This window comes from Panthera leo, chromosome B2 (assembly GCF_018350215.1).
Source record: "Panthera leo isolate Ple1 chromosome B2, P.leo_Ple1_pat1.1, whole genome shotgun sequence".
In the NCBI taxonomy this organism is placed as follows: domain Eukaryota; kingdom Metazoa; phylum Chordata; class Mammalia; order Carnivora; family Felidae; genus Panthera; species Panthera leo.
Window position 1 is genome coordinate 50,933,358 of NC_056683.1, and position 25,312 is coordinate 50,958,669.

General features: G+C 40.6%; 2 long non-coding RNA genes across 4 annotated transcripts in view; both read right to left on the reverse strand.

Moving 5' to 3' along the window:
- The window catches only part of LOC122219048, a 60,418-nt gene that overhangs the window by 17,329 nt on the left and 17,777 nt on the right, over positions 1–25,312 (reverse strand). The window lies entirely within an intron of this gene.
- On the reverse strand, positions 4,264–7,362 carry LOC122219047. Of its 3 annotated transcripts, none has more exons than XR_006202236.1 (2): positions 7,249–7,362; positions 4,264–4,845 (listed from the first exon to the last, which is right to left on the reverse strand). It is a non-coding gene; the product is annotated as an uncharacterized LOC122219047 (long non-coding RNA). The 3 variants fall into 3 exon arrangements; XR_006202235.1 differs by having other exon boundaries at positions 4,264–5,016; XR_006202237.1 differs by lacking the exon at positions 7,249–7,362 and adding an exon at positions 5,013–5,227.

Below are 25,312 nucleotides of genomic sequence, written 5' to 3' on the forward strand. Positions count from 1 at the left end.
GAGACAACTTTGGGCATGGAGAACTTTCTAAAATACTTTGTATTTACTTAAATGTGTGTTAGAAAAAAATATCCTTCACAAGAGTGATATCGCAAATATTTTTGCTCTGGATGAATAAAGCTTAAAGTCAATTTCAAGAACCATATTAATAACAGTACAGATGGGGCGCCTGGGTGGCTTGGTCGGTTAAGCGTCCGACTTCGGCTCAGGTCATGATCTCACGGTCCGTGAGTTCGAGCCCCGCGTCGGGCTCTGTGCTGACAGCTCAGAGCCTGGAGCCTGTTTCAGATTCTGTGTCTCCCTCTCTCTCTGCCCCTCCCCTGTTCATGCTCTGTCTCTCTCTGTCTCAAAAATAAATAAATGTTAAAAAAAATTAAAAAAAAATAATAACAGTACAGATGGTATATAAAGGTTGCAAAAATAAAAGTGACACGCTAATGAAATCTAGGAAACACTGTTCATTTAAAACCAACATCTCACCTCCAACTGAACGCATCTTGGGGAGATTCCCCACCAGCAGAACGGATCAAAGATGGCTGACTCTAATCCTTGCCCATACTGAATTCTGCTAGCACACTAAGCGAGGGTCTTTGGTGACTGCTTTTTAAAAAAGTCATACCCTTTCCTCTCCTATAAATTAAAATTCTACTAGTTTATTAGACATTTTCTGTGTTGAAAAACTGCCAGTCTGGGTTTCTTAGTCTAAGGTTCTAACCAAGGAGTGGTCAGGAAACTGATAGGTATTCTGTTGCTAATCTTTTCTACATTTTTATTGACTTTCAGAGGGTTTTGTTAGAAGTAACACAGGTTGTGTGTAGTGCTTACACCCAATGCCTTGGCCATGGGCTGGCTGGATGAGAGGTAAATAGACCTCCCCTCACTGACATGCACCAAATTCTGCCCCAAAGGAATCAGGGTCAGGAGGGACAGTGTTTTGGCAGCTCTGATAGCCATTTGCAGTGGATAAATAAACATGTATTCTGTATACAGTTCCTTTAAATTTATGTTTCAAAGACTTGAAATCCTACAAATCCATAATCCTACAAACTTCTTGGCTATATAGAAATTGAGGATGTTTTTTCAATTTTGTACAAGGTCCTTTTTATGTCAATGCAAGAGGCATTTTTTTCTCTAGTTTCAGTTATAGAAATAATAGACCTTTATTTTAGGAAATTGTGAATATACTGTTTTGATACAATAAATCTCAGAGTTCAATTAGTAGCCCTCTCTCTTAGTAAGTAGTGGCTTTCATACCTCAGATACACAGAACCCAGTGCATACAATTTTTTTTAGTTTTTAAAATTTATTTGTTTATTTATTTAGAGAGAACAAGTGAGGGAGGGGCAGAGAGAGAGAGGGAGAGAGAGAATCCCAAGCAGGCTCTGTGCTATCAGTACAGAGCTACACATCAGGCTCGCTCTCACATACTGTGAGATCATGACCTGAGCTGAAATTGGGCTTAACCAATTGAGCCACCCAGGTGCCCCTCTTCATTCTTTCACTCAAAATTATTTTCTTCTATGGCATAGTATCTGTATAATCCACTTTATAGGTTGTATGGAATAAAACAGAAGCGAATCAATAAAACTATTATTCCCCAAATACTAAGTGTTCAGTAGAATGTGACTCAAATCAGTAAAAGCATGCTTTTTTTTTTTTTTTACTGCCAGTTTCAGTAAATGGGGTTTCAGAAACCCCCCCCCCCCTTTTTTTTTTTTTTTTTACTGCCAGTCACAATTAATTTGGCTTGGTGGGGCAAACCTAATTCAGGGGTATTTTCCAATCCCACTCCCAGACATATATATTCACAGTACATTTGACAGCATATTTTTTCCCCTTCCTGCCTTATGTCTCAATACGAGAACTAATTGCCTGAGTGTGGAGCTCAAGCAAGTGGACATATTCTTTTTTTTTTTTTTTTTTTTTTTTTCCGGACAGACTACCCAATCTTATTTTATTTTATTTTATTTTTATTTTTATTTTTATTTTTTTAATGTGTATTTATTTTTGAGAGAGAGGGAGACAGAGCATGAGCAGGGGAGGGGCAGAGAGAGAGGGAGACACAGAACCTGAAGCAGGCTCCAGGCTCTGAGCTGTCAGCACAGAGCCTGATGTGGGGCTCGAACTCATGAACTGTGAGATCATGACCTGAGCCAAAGTCGGATGCTTAACCAACTGAGCCACCCAGGCACCCCAATTTTAGACTGGGTCTGGGTATTTGTGATTATATGCATGATTCTTTTGCTTTATGACAGTTCATGGTCATTCTAGATCATAGATCTATTTAAAATAAAAAGAAAAAAAGCCTCTAAAGAAATTCACAGCACAAAGAAAGAAGTTGGAAAACCTAAGTGTTGGTCAAAACACTTCCCTGAGACTGGTCAGGGTGCACCCTGCCTCTGTAAGGGCTCATTGCAAAATAAATGCTGAATACGATTTTTGCTTTTTTTTTGTTTTTTGTTTTGTCAAAGTGAAAGTTCCCTTCAGATTTCTTTTGGTTAGCAAAGAGAGGTATTAATATAGGCATTAATCAATACAGGTATTAAAAAGTAGGCAATACCTGTGTCCAGAAATGTACCATGTAGTACATTGGTTTCCATACTTTGCTGCACATTGGAATCACCTAAGAATCTTTAAAATATACAGATGTCCCCTTCCTATCAGACATACTGATTTTATTGGTAAGGGTGCAGCACAGGGATTTTGATAAGCTCTCTAGGTAATTCTAATGTGCAACAAATCTTAAGAACCATCTTAAGCTAGTAGATGCCATCTGATCTTTGGGCACATAATATCCAAAAGTGCTTAGCAAAATTATAATAGAAAACTTGATCTGCCTAAGCCTTCTACTGGAAAGGATCTTCTGAGCTTTCAACTCAGACACTTTAGATCCATTTTCTGATAGTTTTTATGAAAGTTTTTCTAGGTTTTAACTGTTAACTGTTAAAAGGCCAACCTTGATAGTCAAGCAAAACTAGAAAAAAAATTAGTTATTTAGGGTAACATAAAATTAGTTATTAACGTATTAGTTACTAACATAAAATTAGTTATTTAGGGTAACATAAAATCGATATTGTAAGTAGAATCTTAAATGATGCAAAGAAAAATAGTTCAAAGTAGCATGAACAACTGCTTTGTAAACAAATTGATAATGGAAGTTTCCTATTAAAATATGTAGGATCCTAATGGGGCGCCTGGGTGGCTCAGTCAGTTGGGCACCCGTCTTTAATTCAGGTCAGTATCTCATGTTTCGTGAGTTCGAGCTCCGCATCAGGCTCTGTGCTGACAGCTCAGAGCCTAGAGCCTGTTTCAGATCTGTGTCTCCCTTTCTCTTTGCCCCTCCTCCACTCACACTCTGTCTCTCTCTCAAAAATAAATATTAAAATTAAATAAATAAATAAATAAATAAATAAATAAATAAAATATGTAGGATCCTAAAAATGGGTTCTGGATCCAACTTCCAAATTGTATCAGGGATTCCCCCCTCCTTAAATGAAAAGCAATTCTCCGGACACCAGCTGGGTGTACTACAACTCAACTCAATTCTGACACTATCTACCTGGAGGTAGTGTCAGATCTCACAGATTTAGGGCTCAATCCCACAAAACTGTCCCCACAACTTCAGATATCAACTGAAAGCCCAGGCTTCTGACCCACTGGCCATAGATTGAAGGTTCCAACAACCCCAACCTTGGATTCAATTAATTTGCTAGAGCTGCTCACAGAACTCGAAAAAAACATTTTACTTACTAGATTACTGGTTGTTTTTTTTTTTTTTTATAAAAGGGTATATAATTCAGGAACAGCCATATGGAAGAGATGCCCAGGGCAAAGTATGAGGAAAGACAGCAAAGCTTCCATCCCCTTTCTAAACACACCACTCTCCCAGGACCTCCAAGCTCCAATCTGGAGTTCTCTGAACCCTGTCCTTTTGGGGTTTTATAGAGGTTTCATTACAGAGGCATGGTTGAAAAAAGGAAGCATTTGAAACTGGATATTATTCAACATCTAGTCCCCTCTACCCTCCTGGAGGTCAGCAGGAAATGGGACTGCAAGTTCCACCCCTATAATCACAAGATTGGTTCTCCTGGCAAACAGCCCTCAACCTCAGGTGCATTCAAAAAGTTACCTTATTAACCTAACATAAGACAGCTTTAGCACTCTCATCACTAAGGAAATTCCAAGGGTTTTAGGAGCTCTGTGCCAGGAATAGTGAACCAAGATCAAATATATCCTATTATAAATCACAATATCACAGATCCGTATGAAAAAAAGTAATAAAACTTGATTGAGCTATAATAGAAGATTTAAATGAATGGGAAAATATAGTGTGTTTCTGGGCAAAAGGACTAGAAATACAATATTATATTTACCCAGATGGATCAAAGAGTCAGACCTCTGTTTGAATCCCAGCTCTTCTATTTATTAACTTCTTGAACTTGGACCAGGATTCATGGGAATATGGGAAGATGCATACTATCAGGCCTCAGGAGGTCAGGAGGACCAAGGCTTTTTGGGATCCAACACAGCTGCAGGGTCCAGGTCATCGAGAGCAGCGCTTCCCAAACGTCAGTAGGCAAATCAGCTGGGAACCTGGTCAGGTTGCAGATTCTGATTTAAGTCTGGGATTTGGCCTGAGTTTCTGCATTTCCAACAAGTTTGTGGTGATGCTGAGGCTGCTGGTCTGCAGACCACACTTTGGGGAGAGGAGATATCTATTTCCTCAGCTGTGAGAGTTACTAGAGTCCCTGTGCTTTCTCCGTCCTGTGTCTCTCCAGGAATCTGTAGCTTCTGTTCCATGTCCAGTTGCTAATATCTTAATTACAATTTCCACAACAGAAAAGTCTGGATGGATTGATTAATATCAGTGTGATGAAAATATAGGCACCTTTTGAAATACTTACATAATACATAATACTTACATAATCAGAAATTTAAAAAAAACATATTTTATGCTATTTGTAACTAACATTATCACTTTGGCTGTCTTAGTCGTGATGCTGGATACCTACAGAGCTGTAGAGAAAAACAGAGATTTGAGAAGCAGGGAATAGAAGTCAGAGCACTAAAGAGCACATCCTAAGGACACAGCCAGCATGTTTGGAAGGGGCTGCAGGATTCCAAAGGGGCCAGTAAATTGCATTCGAACACCAAGATGTAGAAGCCACTTGTAGGCAACAGGCTTGAGCCATGGAAACTTGAGCAAGGCAAAGGGGCTCACAGCGACCACCGCCCCCCCCCCCCCCCCACCAGCTGACTGACACAAACAGGCTCATTATGCCCTAGGCCTTAGCCAACCAATGGGATCCTTACAACTGGGCACAGTTCCTAAGATGACCAAAACAAGTAAAATTCCATATGTCTCTATACTCTTTTACTCTGCCCTGTAACTATAGCCCCTCACCATTGCTTCGTGGCAGACAGTCTCTCCTTTGCTGTCCTGCCTGCTGTTCCCTTGTAGCGTATTCAATAAACTTCTATCTCCTTTGGTCGGACTTGGGTGAATTCTTTCACTGCCCTCGACGCAGGCCCCTATCCAATCAGGACAAGCCACATGAGAGCCTTGCTCTCCTGAACCGAGGATATTCCTCATGTTCTTATCGGTCAGTGAGTCTTAAACTGCACTGCAGCTTGTGAAGATTAATAAAGGGAAATCTTGTTTCCCCTTTAAATTTTGTTAAAATCCCTATTAATAAAGGGAAATCCAACAGGAAGAGTGGGACTTTGGGAGTGTTTACTAACTACCCTAGCCAGCAAAGAAAGGTTTTCCTCCTACCCCAGTGACAATAGCCCAGCTAATGAGAGACTGTCACAGCTCAGTCAATAAAAAGCCACTATACAGCAAACTCTCAGTTTATCCGGTGGACTTTTTACTTCTAACAGCCTTCCCAATACCCCACTTTGCTCTATGAAAGAGCCGCCCTCTGCTTTGTTCTGTGGATTTGCCTATGGTTTTGCTATAGCTTCCTAGTTCTGGATTGCAATTCTCTGCCATGCCCAAATAAACCCATCTTTTGCCAGTAAAATAACTGGCAGTTTTAGTTTTTAAGGTTAACAATCTGTATGGGCTCACTTTGTAAGGGAGTCGGAGAGCTCTGTCATTCTATCACTGCTTCCTTCTTTCTTTTATTAAATTTTTTTAATATTTATTTTTGAGATATATATATATATATAGAGAGAGAGAGAGAGAGTGCACAAGCAGGGTAAGGGCAGAACGACAGGAAGACACAGAATCCAAAGCAGGCTCTAGTTGGTCAGCACAGAGCCCAATGCTGGGCTCAAACTCACAAACCACGAAATCACGACCTGAGCCAAAGGTGGACACTTAACCGACTGAACAACCCAAGCGCCCCTATCTCTACTTCCTTCTCTAGACAGGCTTGCAAGGACTCTGCTGCCTGCCACGCAAGGGAACACAGATAAAAGGAGCAAGAGAAGATCATCAGAGAGTATACATAGGAGCTAGAGTTGGCCTCTCGGTAACTAAAAGTTCTAATAAAATATTTCTCCAGATCTGTACTAATGACTAGCTTAGGGCTTAACCAGACCAAGATGGTATGTTTTACCAGCCTCTTTTATGTTCAACTAAGTAACTTCATCAGAGAAACAAATGTTGAACATAATGACTTCATCAGAGAAACAAATGTTGAACATAATGTAGTTAGGTGTAAATCAACTTACAGCCCTCCCCTTCTTTTAAAAGCTCTAGGGTTCAACTAAAAATTCCTTCAAATAATGGCCCAAAGACCCCAGCCTCTCAGTAGGCCAGAGCTAAAGGGTGGCTCCACTGTGCTAGGCTTCAGATACTGTTTCAGTAAAAGAAAAGGGCTCTCTTTAGCCTGGGTCCTTGCCCCCCCCAGCAGCAACCCCCCCCCCCCCCCACCCCGCGCTGGTCATTAGCCTTTTGTTTGTATCAGTTACAAGAAGCCAGAGGTAGGAGAGGACTGCTTTCTGGACTCAACGGGCTGGGATGTCAGCTGATCCTGCCTCATGCAGACCCCACCTCCCATTCCCTAGTTGACTTTAAGTACAAATGACACCTGCCCCGAGACCGAAACCGAAGGACAACCTTCGAGGCTGCCATTTACAGGGTTCTGCCCCCACAACCTGAGTTCTTCGCTGGGGGTGCTCAGGGCCCACATAAGCTACTAGTAGCATCTTATGAGCTGCTGAAGGTAGGGCGGGGCTAAGGACCCGACAGTATTTACCAGTTCAGCACAGATACCATTTAGATCATATGGTACAGACCTTATCCCATTGTGATGAGCCAACTGATATGTGTAGATATTTATAATTGAGTCATTAAATAGTTATTCACTTTAGTTTGTTTTGCTGACATTCTCACTTGATCCCTGAAGACCCTCAAACACCAGTGGTTTTATGATGTAATAAAGACTTTCTGTGGTGGCTTGAGGCTATTTACTTCCTTCTTCTATGCATTGTTATGGCAGTTGAGAGAAATCAAAATTAAATGAGGAGGAAAATCAGTGTGCCTCTAGGGGTAAGGACAAAGGGGGAAAATGTCCATAGGCGAGGCAAAGCTAAATAGCATCTTTGGAAAATTAGAAATGTCTACTGGGTGATTTTTAAAATGTTTACTGCAGGTGTGGTGCAAACTCCCTCTGCTATCTCTCCCATAAAATATTCAGTAAAATATATGGTATTAACTATAGTTAGTGTGAATGTGTGAATGGAATATTTCAGAGTACGCCAAGATCTGCTACGCTCCACGTTGTGGTGGATGTAAAGAAAACATGACAGGACTCTTGGGCACAGGGGCTGCGAGACAGGCGCCCACCAGTGGGGCGCTGTTTGGGGAACTGTTACTCACATTGCAATGTAGGCGAATGTTGTCCCCTAAAGTTGTGATGTTCTCAATCTGCACAACCATCCATGGTGGTCTTAAATTCAGGGTCAGCTGATAGGTAGACTATGCTTTGTTTTTTATATCAGCACATTTATAGAGCATTTCCTGAGTATATGAGTAGGATTTTATTCTTGCCCTTGAGTTTCCTTTCTGGTTTAGGGAAGGCAAAATTAAATGTAAAGATAAAAATGTAAAGTGGCACATGCTGAATGTCACATGAATGACGCTGAAAACTCTTCTCAGATATACTAGTGCTATGGGATGCTCTGTGAAAAGCATCCTGAGGCCAATTAAGTTGGGGAAACATATTATGTCCTTTCCTTGGAGACTCACCATGCATATGAGCATATTAAAGGAGTCTAGACAATAAAATCTGCCTATCTTTTGTTAGCCCAGAGTTTCCTATCTATTTCAACATGAAACATGTTTTTGTGTAACATCTATGGACATTCCAAGAAAATGGGGGAGATTTTGTTGTAGAAGGTGCATGCAGAGGATTTAAGGAGGGAAGGAATCACTCTGGGTCGGAATTACTGTTCTATGGAAGCATTTCAGGGATGCGAAGGAAAAGCAGTACAGCCTTATGAGATAGGCAACGTGTAGGTGAACAGAGCTGGGGTGGGAAAAGAATACCCAGGAATCATGACAGCAAGGCAGGAAGGTAGGAACACACAGCGGGGTTTGGAGACCTTTGAGCCTTGACTTTTGGGAAGAAGCAGGGTAAAAAACATTTTGAGAGCCTTTAAAAAAATTTTTAGAGTTTATTTATTTATTTTGAGAGAGACAGGGAGAGTGCAAGTGAGGGAGGGACAGAAAGAGAGAATCCCAAGCAGGCTCCACACTGTCAGTGCAGAGCCCCACGTGGGGCTCTGGCTCATGAAACTGTGAGAGCATGACCTGAGCTGAAATCAAGAGTCAGACGCTTACTGATGAGCCACCGAGGCACTCCAAGATTTTTAGAGTCTTAAATGTCAGGCTACAGCTTTAACTTCATTCTGTGCATCACAGTAAATAAAGGTTCTTTTTTATATATAAAAAAAAAGGTTATTTTTTATAAAGGTTCTTGCATGGAAAATTGCCATGTACCAAGCAATGTACAAGGATGTTAGAGGTGTTAAAATAATTAAAGGAGACTGTCAGACTGAGGTGGGTTTTAACGTAACACTTTCGTGGTTGGTCTGCACAAGCAAACCAAGATCTAAGCCTGTAAATGCCTCAAGGTCATGAAATCAAAATGCTAAGGACAACCACTCACAAAGAGCCAAACAGGTTTTAAATTATAGCTGATCATAATTTCCTTCTTCTGCCTTTTCTCTATAAAATTCTCCTTTGGCTCCTGTGGGGGAACTCGTCTAACCACTTCCGGTGTGCAATGCCTGATTCAAATTGATCTGTGTTCAGATCAACTCTCAGAAATTTTAATATGCCACAGTCTATCTCTTGACAGAGGAGAAAGACTGTTCGTAGAAAGGAGAGTGGTTAGGAGACCAAGATGAGGAGACCCGAGCCAGGGCAGTGGCTGCAGTGAATGGACAGTAAGGGAGATAAGAAGAATCTAACAGAGAGAATCAACTGGTGGCAGTGGTAGCGGGGGTGGGTGGAGGGAATGAGGGGGTTCCCACAAATGACTCCAGGGGTGGTCCCGGGAGCAAAAACAGGGAAACAGGAGGGCAGGCGGTTCTGAGAGGGGCAGGGCAAGTTTCACCCTGGCCTGTGTTTCAAGGTCAGTGGGTTAATATGCGTCTGGCACAGCCGCAGTCTCCTGTTCCTTCCTAAGCCACATGAACATGAGATTTGGCCACAACTATCCTTGCCTTTGAAGTGCACAGAACTGTTCAGATTGAAGTTATATATGATCAAGTCCAAGTGGACTTTAAGATTGAAGACATTCAGAATCCCCTCCTCTAATCAAACTCTTTTATCTTTCCCTAGCAGTAATTACATCCTCCAATTTTTGAGCACCCACTGTGTACCTGGCATAAACTGGATGTTTTACATACACTCTCTTGTCATTTTCATAACAACCATATAAGGCAGACTTTATTAATTTCATTGTTTTTCAAAAAAGGAAACTTAATTAGCTTTGGTTAACTCAGAGCCCTCAAATTTATTTGTACTGGAAAACCGAGGCTCAGAGAGGTAAAGTATATTATCCATGATCACACAGCTAGGATTTGAGCCCATGTTTGACAGACTCCAAGTTCTGTGCTATTTCTGGCACATTTCCTGACTCTTACTGAAAATACTCATCTCATCCTGATGTTTCTTCTCCTTTTAGACTATAATCTGCATTCTGGCTTCACATATTTCAATTATTTACTGTTCTAAGCAGCAGCTCAAAATCAACATTTTTCGCAGCTCACACACATTTTTCGGTCCTCACTTTCCCCATCCTCAATCCTGCTTAACTCTTACGTGATTTTGTATTTCTGGTCCAATAATGTCAGGTACTGCTAAATATCATCTTATTACAATGGAGAGTAAAACCTTCTGAAGCTGGAGGATTTATTCAGCCCCTAAAACATTAACTTGGGAGCCCAGGTAGGTAAAGCAGCTAGAGATGCTCAAAGAAGAACCCAGTCCTATGAAGATGCAGCCAGACCTCCCGGGATCAGCCCAGGACCTGGGCACCAGTTTTAGCTGTGGACCAAGAATGATGCTAAATGAGTCCACAGGGCACATTCCAGGGGTCACATGAGTACTTGAGACTTTGTGCGAGGGGATGAGCAGGGCTCAGGTCTAGAAGAGCCAGAGGTCATGCCATCAACATCTGAATGGACAGAGTGTAGGCTGCCAGATGTAATGGAAATCCAGCATTCTGCGTGTTTTCTGAAGAGCAGCCTGTGATCTCTCCCATGGAGAAACTCACTGGTGCAGCCTGAAACAGAGTATCTACAATGGCCTGGGCTGAGGCCTCTCTGAAGTCAGCCATCTTTGAATCAGCCCTTCTCCACTCCCTGTTACATTGCCTACAGCAGTACCCTACCTGCTTCAGGCCCCAGAGGCTCACCCTGTCCACACAACTGCATCAGGCCTTTACTATAAATTTGGAGACGGTTCCTTGTAAGCATCAACTTCCTTCCTCTCCACGTTGGCAAATCCCTCAGTATTTTTATTTATCTCCTTCCAACCTCTTCCTTCTGGAAACTAATACAATTCTGCTCCCACTTCCTTCAGTGGTTCTTCTATCACCTGCCTGTTCACTGCCCTGCTCCCTCCACTCTTATTACCCAGATCTCCTGTTTCTTAAAGGACCTGCTTTTGATGGCCTTCCCTATTTAAGCTGTCACTCTTTTTCTTCCTTCCTTCTTGGGTTTCTACTCCCTCACCTCCAATTATCATTAAAATTTTTGCAGAAATACCTTGACTTCTGCAGAAATACCTCTTTCCCAGAGAATCAGGGACCTCCCGTGGACCCCTTCACCACTTCTTCCATGACTCTCTCTTCTATGATGCTCAGTCCCCTAGTGCCGCTCCTGCACCTTCTTTGTGTTTTTATTGGGTCTTTTCCCCACAGTCTGTATGTAGACCAGTCCCGAGATTTTGGCCTGTCCTTCTTTCCTCCTTACTCTTATTATCTCCCTAAGAGAAGATAAAACTTCCATGACTTAAGCTGCATACTCTGCACAGCACAGGTCGGTCTACTTCTCTGTCTCCAGCACAAACCGGCTGAATTCTAGCTCTGCTCTTTCAATTGGGGAAATTAAAAAAAAATTTTTTTTAATTTAAATCCAAGCTAGTTAACAGATAGTGTAGTAATGGTTTCAGGAGAATTGAGTGATTCATCACTTATATATAACATCCAGTGCTCATCACCACAAGTGCCCTCCTTAATGTCCTTCACCCATTTTGCCCATCCCCCCACCCAATGCCCCTCCAGCAACTCTGTTTGTTCTTTGTATATAAGAGTCTCTATGGTTTGCCTTACTCTCTGTTTTTATCTTATTTTCAATTGGGAAAATATCTTAACCTGCCTGTCCTGATTGGGCCTCAGGGTGCCCATCATTCTCTATCTGCCCTCCCTCCCCAACCTCAGGTAAAAACAGTTATCCTAATTATAGCTACTTTTAATGAGCACTTACTATGCACTGCAGGTCATTTTCTTCACTGCAGAGCTGGGATTCAAAGCCAGGTGTAATTGAATCCCCAGTTAACTTTTATACTTTGAGAAGAGCTTAGGATAGTGGTTAAATGCATGGCAACTGATGCTAGATTACCTGGATTCCTACCCTGGTTCTGCCACTTCCGAGCTGGTGATTTTTAGCCTGATTCTTAATCGCATCTGTGCATCAATTTCACAATTTATGAAATGGAGACAGTGGTGTCCACTTCTTGGGCTGTTCTAAGGTCCAAGAACTTAGAACAGTGTCTGGCACAGAGTGAGGGCTATGTAAATGTTAGCTATTATGCAGCATTATCACTTCTTGTCACCCCTGTTTCTTGTTAATCAAGTAACCATTCTTACGTTGATCTTTGCGTTTACAACACCCTTTTGACAAATACTGTCATTATTTTGGTGAAAATCAGTATTTGTTTTTCAAATACATCTCTCCCTCACTATGGCTTATTTTTTCACTCCTTGATTGCAAGAAGTAGAATAGATAACTGGTCTGCCCTCCTATATTCAGTGTTTCTCAAACTGTGTGCAAAGGTCAACTGCATCAGCATCAAAGGGAGTACTTGTTAAAAGTGCAAATATTGGGCCCATACTTAGACATATTGATTCAGTGAGTCTGGAGTGAGGCCCAGTAATGCAAATTTTAACAAATTCCTCAAACGGCTCTGATGTCGACAATTTTGAGAACGCTTCATCCCTCCTGCTCTTTCCACTACCATGTAGCTCATCTCAGTGGTGGATCAATCTGGTCGGGTGTGTCAGAATAATCTGAGCTTCTTCTAATTTAATTTTAACCTTCATCAAAGTAAAATATGCTTGTGAGTTCGAAAATCAAATACGGGGGCGCCTGGGTGGCTCAGTCGGTTGAGCGTCCGACTTCAGCTCAGGTCACGATCTCGCGGTCCGTGGGTTCGAGCCCCGCGTCAGGCTCTGGTCTGATGGCTCAGAGCCTGGAGCCTGCTTCCGATTCTGTGTCTCCCTCTCTCTCTGCCCCTCCCCCGTTCATGCTCTGTCTCTCTCTGTCTCAAAAATAAATAAACGTTAAAAAATTAAAAAAAAAAACAAAAAAAACAAACAAACAAAAAAAAAGGAAATAAAATACGATTACATGGCATATAATTAAAATCCACAACGCCTTGCCCCATCCCGACTCTCTGGATTCCTGCTTCCCATAAGCAACCAACCATTTTCATCTCTTTCTAGGTTTCTTAATAATGTGCATATATTGCTATTTTAATTTTCCAATTTCAGACATTATCTGTATCCATTCTGTTATGGCAGGAAAGGAGAGGGTATAACTCTCCCGCTTCCACCTCACACCCCCGCCCCCAGTATCCACACGCCCACTCAGCCCTCCCCACCCTACATACTAACACTGCCAACTCTACATCATGGGGCTATATCATGATTTTTGGTTAAAGTTTTATTTGAACCATCACAGCCAGTATGACTATTTTTGTCTTCTCATGAGCTCTGGTGCCAGATACTTGATTTGGGCTCCTGGCTGCATTACCTCTAAACTTGCAGGGGTGAAACCACTCTCTGCCTCACAAACCTCATCTTTAAAATGGGGATGATAATAGTAATACTCATCACATAAGACTGTAGTAAGGAATCAGTGATTTAATACATGGAAAACACTTAGAACAATAACTGGTGCATAGTAAGTGATTAATAAATTTTAGGTATTCTTATCATGTTTATTACCTGTAAATACCTGAGGTCTAAATTGTCCATTGGAGTTTAAGCCTTTGTAATTTAGTCAGTCACATCGGGAAAAATATTGTTTTTATTTATATATCAGAGACCTCCCTCTTGGAGCCTCTCTCTCCTGTCCCAATCTGGGTTATGCTCCTAAGGACAGCCACACAGGTGTTTATCCTGGGACTTCCCTTTGTTATCATCTTGAGAATCTCTTGATCTCTCCACCAATCACATGCCAGGGACAGGGTATGGATTAGTTCTGTGAATTTAGTAGAATATCAGAAAGGAATGAAGATAAATGAAGGTGTTCAATCTGCCATGTTTAAATAAATCTGGCAAGCTCTTAAAAAATGAGATTTCTGATGCCCCAGCAAACACATTCTGGATATATAAATTCACACATGGGGCTCATGAACTTGTGTTTAAAATTTTTCCCCTAAGTAATTTTGATAGAAAACAGAGAAGACCAGATTCCTAAGAATATAGTTCCTATCAGAGGCTCATAGAGACTAAAATCACTTTTATTATCTTAGTTATTTGTAAGACTTAGAAAAAAACAAAGAGTCAGAAGCAACAGATGAGTAAATCATTAGAAAAAGGTTAGAGTCCCAACCCAGTAATGAAGGGGAGAGGCATAATCACTCTAAAAATTCCAAGGTAAGGAAAGCTATTGAACTTAACCATGATACTCATCTGTGAGCTTCCTTGCAACCAAAGGGTAAAAAAGACTACATGAATGGATTAACTGGCCAGGAATTAAAAGAAGCACGCCCAGTTCATTTGCAGAGAGGTCACTTTAAGCCATGAGTCTGCTCACAAATTTTCGTTTGTCTTATTTCTACCAAGACATTTGAATTTCAGGGTTCCTCAAGCTCTGACTGCAGGCTCTTGGCTTACAAACTTCTCTTCCACTTATCCGCTGCCAATTTAAATTCTCTGAACACATGCAGATCTTCACTGTCTTTGTCTATGCTTCTTCTCACCCTGCATTCATTCCTGCTAAGTAGTATCCATTTTTTCCTGACGCATTTCAAATGGGCCCCTCCCAAACTAGCCACGATATGGGTAATCACAGTATTAGATAATATTTACAAAGCTCTTATGTGCCAGGCTTTGTGAGAGTCAGGTGTTAACTCATTTAACATTTACCCTCCAAGGCAGGTACTGTTATCCCCCCATGGCACAGATGAAAACCCTGAGTCTTGGATAGGTCATGTAACCGGTCTGAGATCCCACTGCTAGATCACACTGATCCCAAACCTGTGTTTCCTAGCCTCCCGCATTTGGATCCTCTTAGAATTCTGTTTGTAATTCTGTTTTGCCACTTATCCTCTGTATTATACTCATGCTATTTATGTATTTATTCTATCTCCATTAATTTGAAGGCACCTTGAGTACAGGAGTAGTTTCTGATTTATTTTTATATGTTTCTCAGATTATAGCATAATTTATATATATGTGTGTGTGTGTATACATATATAACATATATATATATATATATATATATATATATATATATATATATATAATATATGTGTGTAATTTTTTATTGTAACAATAAAGGAATCTTAAAAAACAAAACAAAACAAAACTCCTAGCCTTGCTCATGAAGGAATGAAGAAGAGAAATGAGTAGGCAGCTATTTTATTGATTTGTATGATAAGTGTGAGCCAGGTTTGGTTCTTAAATGATTCAGCATCCTACCCCTTGGACCATCAGCATCAGAGTATCTGGGCGCGTATCAGCATTGCAGAGTCTCAGGCCCCACTCCAGACTGACTGAATCAGCATCTGGATTTTAACAAGATCCCCAGGTGGTTCCTATGCACGTTCAAGTTTCAGAAGCCCTTCTACAGCCCCTTAGTTTCCACTGGGGTCTTACATGAATTCTGGATCATCATGAAAATGATAAAATGAAGGAGTAGTTCCAGAATCCCCAAGGGTTCTGGGTTAAAAATCTGCCTGGACCTATGTAGAGCTTTTCAACTGCTTTTCATCAGGGGAGACCTTTGGAAGTTTCCTTTGAATCTTTAAAGTCCTTGACAAAACAAGACAAGCTTCTGACATCTGAAACTGTATTGATTGTAACAGTGACAGACAATCAGAATGACCCTCTGTGGACTCTCCATTGACATTTTGGGAGATCCTTCTCCTGCTCCATCAATTGACCATCGGCACTAATACCCACTAGCACATTATCAAATGACTCCTGAACGCTGCCAGTGCCCCAGTCACTGTAGTAGACACACAGTGACCCCGGTAGTGAACTCTCAGATATAAATAAAACTGCTTTATGAGGATAGGATATACTGAGCCTGAGTGAAAGTGCAAAATCATGAGATAGGCTCCATGGAATTTCCTTCTCCTTCCATCATCCCTTTTGGCATGAACCCCACCTCTCCTCAAAAAGCTTAGTTCTTTCAGGGACCCTGGGTGGCTCAGTTGGTTGAGCATCCGACTCTTGATTTCAGCTCAGGTCATGATCCCAGCGACAAGGGGTAGAGTCCCACACTGGGTTCCGTGCTGAGTGTGGAGCCTGCTTAGGATTCTCTCTCTCTCTCTCTCTCTCTCTCTCTCTGCCCCTCTTCCCTGCTTGTGTGCCCTCTCTCTCCCCAAAATATAAATAAATAAGTAAATAAATAAACAGATAAATCTTACTTAAAAAAAAAAGATCTTAGTTCAGTGCTGCTGTACTTTAGATTCCTGAAGTGGCTACACGTTAAGCAAAGTCACTTTAACAAGGTTCTGAAGACTTTTCTTGATCCTGCCACTGTATGTCCTCAGTCATATTGCTTCACCATAAGGGGTTTCCGTGTCCCCAGCTGTAAATGAGGAGTTGTGTTGCAGAAGATACCATCAACCTTTATCAATTGCATAAGTGTCTTAGGCTCTGGAGTAATTATCTTAGAAGGGACCTTTGAAACAAAGTAGTCTTAATGACAGTAGAATTGCTATTAAGCTTATGTTTCCAAAATGTCTTACTCTTAAAAGCAAATCAACACATGAATAATGTGGCATAATGGTATGAGTCCTCATTTTGTCTATCCGTTTGTTTCTAGTATTTTCTAAATTACCCACTGTGAATACATTGGCATCCCTTAGCTGAGTATACAGAATAAAAGCTTTCCCCTCCTCATTCCCCTTTAATTGGTTAAACTCATCGGGAATCACTTTGGATAACTCTTTAGAAGAATAAGTAAGATTAAAAATGTTATTTCTATTATATGCTTAGGCAAAGCGGAGATGTTATGAGGCTTTTAAAGTATAAAAGAGTGAAATGTATGCTACCGAACTGAACACAATCTGTATCAATACTTCGTTAGTTAGAGCAGTGATTCTCAACTAGAGGCGATTTTGCTGCTCCCCACCCCCACCCAGCCCGAGAACATTTGTTAATGTCTGAAGACATTTTTGGTTATCACAGCTTGGAAGAGGGTGTTACTGGCATCCGGGGGGTAGAGGCAGGGGTGCTGGTACATATCCTATAACTCACAGGACACTCCCTCTCCAACGAAGAGTTATCTAATCCAAATTGTTAATAGTGCCAAGGTGGAAAAACCCTGATTTCAAGATACAGACAGGATGGTTCGAACTTGTCTTCCAGTTTTTAGACATAGTTCTTGTTAAACGTAAACAAAAATAAAAGTCACCACATGAAGTTTCTCCACATTTCATAGGGATAGAGTTAGAGGCATTCAGCTGAGGGTAATGTAATCACCACTTCTGACTTTATTTTGGAGCACAGAGTTTAATTGCATACGACAGTACCCACGGTGAGATAAGAAAATTGTCATGATGGTACAAGAAGAAATAACTACCCTAAAAAGTCCTGGGAAAGTTTTAACAACAAAAGTTGTAGCCAGCAGAAATCGAAGCAGATAACTGTCACCCTGTTTCTAAAACAGCTGAACCCTCCTGGAGGCAACTGCCATCAGCACGCTGTGTCAAAAGGACCTTGTCAAGTAAAGGCTGTAATTGCCAACAGGTTCCCTGGGCAAGAGAGGGAGAGAAAAAACTGGAAAATTTCCATCACTCTGTGAATTGCTTTAACACAGAACACAAAGGGGAGGTGGATGTGACAGCTTTTAAGCAAATGCTCTAGGTGAGCCAAGAATAGAGTGACCCTGCAGATGTTTAATGAGCCCACTTCACTTCACTCTGCTCCACTAGATGTAGACTGTCTTTCCAAAAAAAAAAAAAAAGTCATTGACTTGATATGTCAATGTTTTTGCATTAAGATGTCTTACAACCTCTTGGTTGCCTATGAATGCACTGCAAAATGTATAGCCTTATAGAATTATAGTCTCTTAGAAATATAAGGAGATAAAGAAATTAATGGTGGATACTGTTTACTCCTGCATGACACAGAAGACAGAAAACCCTGAAACATGGCGAGCATATGAAACATCAGAAACTTTTGGGTCAGTGAAGGATAGGTACCTTCCCTTTCTTCCTCCTCACTAGAAAACACCCCAAAATCATATAGCGTTGCCTCAATGCTATCAATCAGTAGATAATAAGGGATGGTAGGTAAGAAGCTAAGAATGGAGGAACTGTGTCTGGCAGGACAGAGTTTTCTGGAGAGGTGCACATGTGGGGAACAGACCAGACGCTGGCATGGTTTCCAGATGCTGATTTCCAAGGTTCCAAGGTGAGTGGCGAGGGATGGGGTGTATATATGTCCCAGTCACTAGCCCAAATGCAACCCCGTCTAAATTAGAAAAGAGGCCCTTTCCTCGACACTTTTCTGCTATCCTCCAGAAAATTGTCATAATAATTATACAAGTCTGCAATGACTACTATGTCAACATCTCCTCCCTCCTCCCCATCCTGAGTTATACAAAACACAATCTGCAAAATTATAAAGAAGGAGCTCTGGTGAAGAGATCAGTGGTCATCGAAGTCTGAAATTTTAAAATTCAATGGTTGGTCCCAGCTTTTTCCAAGTTAACAAAAGGAAGCTCTTTCTTCATAGCACAAAACTAGCTAACAAATTTAGGAAGAAGGAGACCTAGAAAAAGCATTATTTTTGCAGTACCCATCGAAATAATTGATGCAGGCAAAAATCACCAACGAATGCTAAAACTACTTAGTAGGTGAAAGATGGTTGGAGAACAATATTTATGTGGTGCTTAAGCAGCACCCTACAAATTACTTGTGTGTGTTTTTAAACAAACACGTCCTTTTCTTTTCCCCCAACGAACTCTCCCAATATACATTTTATTTATACACTGTAATCCTATACTACTGTATTGATGTATTTCTACAACATACACACAAAAATCCATCCAAAAGAGTGAGATAAAAACAACTGGAATAAGCTGTTATAGGTTTTTCTCCTGACATCCCAAATCATGGTCTTTCCTGCACACTTTGGAAAGCATCAATTTAGTCTATGCAATATTTTGTGCCTGGAGATTTCTCTGATGATTGAAATCATTGGCCAAAGCAGAAGAAATAAAAGACATGGTAGAACAACTTGACAAGGGTTCAAGACCTCGAAAGACTCTCCTTCTTCACCCCTGAATGGTGAAGATGAATCTTTCTGACCTGAAGAGAGCCAAATGTGTTATCTGTTGTGTCTCTCCGTTTCTGGAGACATCAGATGTGATTATGATTTTTGTGCTTTTCTCTCCATCCCACATTCTCCATGTGTTGCTCATTTTTACCATTTGCTTTGGGTTTCATGCCATTCTGTAGCATTTCCCTTGCATTCCCTGTCCTGGGCTTTTACTCCCACTTCAAGCTGCCGGTTCATTTCAGAACAACTTGTTGCATTCCTAAAACAGACAAAAGTGGGCCACTCTTCAAAGAACAGGATGGAGACAGGGACCAGGGGAGGCATCTACAAGCTGTGATGTACTTAAGGAGTGAGAGAGGACTGTATTTGGTTTGTTTTTGTTTCAAATATGTCTTTATAATGGAGGAATCTGGTGGTCCCCACCTTAACCAAGTAACCACACTTAGCATCGCTAATCTGATGAGTTGTGAAATGAAACACACAGCATCAACTATGAAGTATACTTACCAAAAAAGGTTTAACCTGCATTTAATCAAGCTTTTACACCTAATTTCCTTTTCATAGGAAATACAAGTGATAAAGAAACAAAATAACGCCACGATGAGTCAGATCCAGAATGTAGGTCTGGTCTTGGGCAAAGCTGTTATCATATTAAACAACAAGTTAACCACTTTGTTGCCCCAAATTAGAGAACTTATTATTAACTATTAACATTACTATAGTTGTGAAGGGTGAATAGCAACACTTGTACTGAAAAGTCTCCTGGCCAAAATACCATATATCTTTATTTATTTATTTATTTTTTAATTGTTTATTTACTTTTGAGAGAGAGAAAGACAGAGAGTAAGTGGGGGAAGTGCAGAGAAAGAAGGAGACACAGAATCTGAAGCAGGCTCCAGACTCTGAGCTGCCAGCACAGAGCCTGACACGGGGCTCAAATTCAGGAACCATGAGATCATGACCTGAGCCGAAGTTGGACGCTTAACTGACTGAGTCACCCAGGTGCTCCAGAAATAGCCAACTTTAAGTCTTTTGGTTATTTTTTCAAATCGGTATTATCATGTCTTTAAATAATGTGCTCTTATTGGAGTTTTTTAGTTTATCAGTGTGAGACCCGCTATGACAAATGAAGATTTAGCTCTATTATCTCATCTCATCTCTCCGTCCTCCAATATAGTTGTATCATCACTTTTAGTGAAATTAATGAAAAATAATTGCATGTAAGTATCATTGCAGAACCAGGTAGTATCCTATGAGCATACTTCTTTCTTGTATGCCTTTGTCCTTGTCCTTCTAAGCAGTTTTCCTTTCCTTTTGTAATGTTTTCCTAATGTAATAATCCTTTTTTGTTGGTGTTTTTTGTTTGTTTCTTCTTGTTCTTTAAAAGCACCACAGTATATATCTGGTGCCATTATTATTATTATTATTATTATTATTATTATTATTATTATTTTCCAGAAGAGCTTTCTGTGATGCTCCAACCTCTACTGGTACATCTCTAGATCTCCTTTGTAGTATATCCTTTGAGGATCTCTTCTCTTTTGTGGTATACTATCTTGTTTGCTACAGCATATTTTCTGGAAAATTCCTAAGATGGGAAAGAAATTATTTCTGAGTCTTTGCATGTCAGAGAATGTCTTTATATTACATTTGAATCATAATCTCGCTGAATGCACACTAGGAGATTGGAAAGCATATCCTTTGATGTTTGGAAGGCACTGCTCTATTGTTAGGCATTGTTTAATTTTCAGATTGTTTGTTGCAAGAGTTTAGAAATATAGTTGACTTTTATATATTGGTTTTGTATTCTGCAGCCTTGCTTAACTTGTTTGTTAGTTCTAACAGTTTTTAAATGGATTCTTCATGATTATCTGTATGTAAGATTGTATCATCTTCAAATAGAGATAGCTTTATGTCTTTTTTTTTCCTATCTGGATGCTTTGTATTTCTTTTTCCTGTCTAATTGTCCTGGCTAGAACCTCTAGTACACTGGTGAACAGAAGTGACAAGGATGGATGTATGTTCTTATCTTGTTCCTGATCTTGGAGGGTAAGCATCCAGTGTTTACTAACATTTAATCATGAAAGGATATTGCATTTTGCAAATGTTTTTCTTGTGTCTGTTGAGACGATTGTGTGATTTTCATTTTTTATTGATAGAGTGTATTATATTAGTTGATTTTGGGGTATTAATTCTTGGGATAAATCCCATTTGGGTACGGTATGTAATTCTTTTTATTTATATGTAGAATTCATTTTATATATAAAATCCTTATGTTTCTTTTTTATATGCCTTTTATAGGCTTGCTAGTATTTTATTGAGGATTTTCATATATGTATTTACAAGAGATATTTGCTTGTAATTTTCTTCTATTGTTTTTGTCTGGTTTTGGTATCAGAGCAGTTCTGGCCTCAGAGATGAGCTGGCACGTGATGTCCTGCCCGTTCTGGGAATATGGCCTTCGGACTGGGAACTGGGGGGCAGGGAGCCTTTGTTATTGGTAGCACATGTCTGAAATGGAGTTGCTGTCTCTCTGATCTGGGAAGTAGGGGAAGGAGTAGGTCTTGTTTCAAATGCCACACACTCTTGTTTTTATAAAGTTTTAGCAGGTTTTCTTGACTAAGTGTGTCTTCATTTGCTCTTTGCCCTTAGGATAATCTCCAGAGATTTTCAATTGTTGTTTTTTAAACATAATTTTGTTTTTGTTCTTGAACACAAGTTTTGCTAGGCAGTAGGTCTGTAAAGTCTTTTACACTGTCATGTCAGAAAACAGAAGTAGAACTCTATCTTTTTGTACCTCCGCTAAGGGTCTTTTTGCTTTTCAAAGTTATCTTGGTGTCTCTATTTAATACACGGCAAATCCCTAAAATGTCCTATGACTTTTGATTGGCCATTCATGTTTACAAGTCAGGTATTGAAGAGCTGATTACTCTGCAGAGGGACAAGGGCAGACACCTGGAAACTAATGTGAGTCAATTACAGAATTTATCTCGAGATTATTGGGCAAATTATGGTTTCAGAATAGAATATAAAAGAAAACAAAAAAAAAAAATCGGAAGTCTGAAGGAAAAGTGAGCGTGCTAATCAGCTCATCTTTCCGAGTTGAAGCAAATCATCACTGTCTAGAGTAGAAAAATCTAGCTCTTCTCCCCCGGCCCTGGCATTCTTGCAAACACTCTCCACACTTGAATAATTTCAGTAACTATTTTTCTTTAATTTTAGAAGGATCTTTTAGAAAAAAATGTCTTTTGAGTAAAGGAACATATACCTAAGTTTCAGTCATGCCTGTAATTTAAGTGTAATTAAGATAAAATCAGATTTTTCTCTTAAAAATATCATGTGTAGTATTATCCTATCTTTATAAAATAATTTCTACATAAATCTGTTTACCTCTTTGACTAACTACATTGCTTATATATCTACCAACCTTCTGTCTCTATATATGCATAGAGTGTATAACAATGTATAGCAATTCCTAACGCTAGTTATTTCTGGGTGGCAGGACCTGGAGTGCTTTGTTACTTTCTCCCTTTAATTTTTTGTATTGATTGACATTTTAAACTTTTTAAATTCATTTTTTATTTTTTCATGTTTATTTTTGAGAGAGAGAGAGAGACAGAACACGAGTTGGGGAGGGGCAGAGAGAGGGAGACACAGAATCCAAAGCAGGCTCCAGGCTCTGAGCTGTGAGCACAGAGCCTGATACGAGCCTGACCCCATGAACTATGAGATCATGACCTGAGCTGAAGTTGGACACTTAACCGACTGAGCCACCCAGGTGCCCCTAAACTTTTTTTTAAAGTTTGTTTATCTTGAGAGAGAGAGAGAGAGAGAGAGAGAGAGCATGAGCAGGGGAGGAGCAGAGAGGGAGGGAGAGAGAGGATCCCAAGCAGGCTCCTCTCTGTCAGCACAGAGCCCGATGCGGGGCTTTAACCCACAAAACTGAGAGATCATGACCTGAGCCAAAACCAAGAGTCGGACACTTAACCTACTGAGCCACCCAGGCGCCCCATGTATTGATTGACATTTTAAATAAGAATTACGTGTCAATTAAAGAAAAATGTCAATATGAGGCAAAAGCAAAACTCAACCCACTAACAGAGAAACCAGTCAACCAAACAGTCAGGGCTGGGACTTTGGTGAAGCCAATGAGGAACCTGGGATACAAAGTCTGGTCAGGCACTCCCTTGCAGAATCACACGAATGCACCCTCAGCTCCTCTTTGACACCACTGTAGCCCTGGACAGCTTTGCAAACAACACGGGGAGGGCTGGCAGGTCAATGCAGGTGACGAACAGCATGTCTGGAATTCTGGGTAGATGAGTAAAGCATACTTTTCCTGAAAAAACTACTTGCAAAAGAATCAAGCCTTTACACTTTAAATGTTAATTATCTGACACTCGGGAACTAACCAACTTCTAGTCTTCCCATTCCTCCCTGCCCCTTGATTAGGCACTTGAGTGAGTTGCCTGCACGGCCGCAGACTGGAGGGGGGGTGTTGCCGTGAGCTGCCAGTTCTCTGGCTTCATCTAGGACTTTCCTGAACACCCTAGCTAAAATGACACAATACCCTCCTTTGTCCTTTGTCTTTCCGCCTGTTTCCTGCTTTAATGTCTCCCTAGTAGTACTCATATTCCAAACGTATTCATCCTTTCTGCATACGGTTTTATTTTGTATATTATGTGTTGATTTCCTGTCTTGCCTTGTTAGTATATAAGCTCTGGGACGCCACCCTCATGGAAGCCTGATGGTGCACAATAGGTTTCCACAGTATTTGCTGAATGGAAGAATGAATGAGTTCATTGTACACTCACTGAATGACTGTGGACCTGGTGCTGTTATCACAATATGAAAAATGCACGGTCTTTATGTCCCACAGAGAGAGTCCACATGACAGTCTCCCTCCCTGCCTCTATTCCCGGAAACAGTCACTGGCCTCACACAATCATTATCTCACAATCACATACAATTGTTTTTACCCACCTTTCCGTTTTCTCACATTCTCTCTCTTTGTTTTTCTTCCTTCAACTCTTGCCCAACTAGCATAGGGAAATTTTTCTTCTTCCCTTAAAAGAAGTCACTCCGACTGATAAGCATGAAAGGCAATACTAGTCATAACACACTCATGAAAATAAAGTCAGTCGTGAAGAGAAAACAAGAGTATTATTAATTGTGAACATCTATTAAGTGCTTGCTATATACCTGGTTCTCTGCCAAGCAATTTATATGCCTTGCCTCATTTAATCAGTACAGATAAAGAAACTAAGGCAACAAGAAGTAACTTGTCCAGGTCACAGAGCCAATAACTGGTCTGAACCCATGTCAGTCTGATTCCAGAGCCCAGGTCCTTCCAGGAGTAAGAGAGAGGCTGTGCTGTTCATTTCTAACATAATCCCCTCTGTGGGTTTTCCCCGCCACCCTCTTCCCACACTACATCCTCATCCGCACTGCAAGCAGCTGCTCTCTCCATGTTCCCACGGCCCTCTACGCATGCTACCTTAGCTGTGATCACATAAAGTGCTAGGTTTGTGTCTGCAAGGTTCAGCTGGATGGATGCATTTTCACTCATGATCAGTGTTATGAGGTATTTGCTGACCTTATTAATTGCAATGAATAAGTTGTAACAGAAGCAGGCTTTGGAGCTACTGTGTATACATATGTATATGTGGAGGATAGGGGAGAGGAAGTTCAAAACCTAGCACCTGCTGCTTACCAGGAGTGTTAAGTTGGGCAAAGTATTTAACCCCTCTGAATGTTAGTACTCATGTGTGATGTAGGGATAATGATGCTATTGTTACAGTGTAATGAAAATAATCTAAGATGTGTCTATAAGGTGCCTGGCATGGTGCCTAGCACAACACAGGTGCTTAGTGAGGCTTCTTCTCTTCATCTCTTTCCTGTACAACCCTCTGCCTACCCTGACTCTGACTCTTCAGTTGTACCTCATACAACATTTCAGCTATGTTATGTGTTACCTCTGGTTTGTATTAGGTATCTATTACTGTGCAACAAATTACCCCAAACTTAGCAGCTTAAAACAATAAATAAATATTTTTTTAAGTTTCTTTATTTACTTTGAGAGAGAGCAAGAGAGAGTGAGGGAG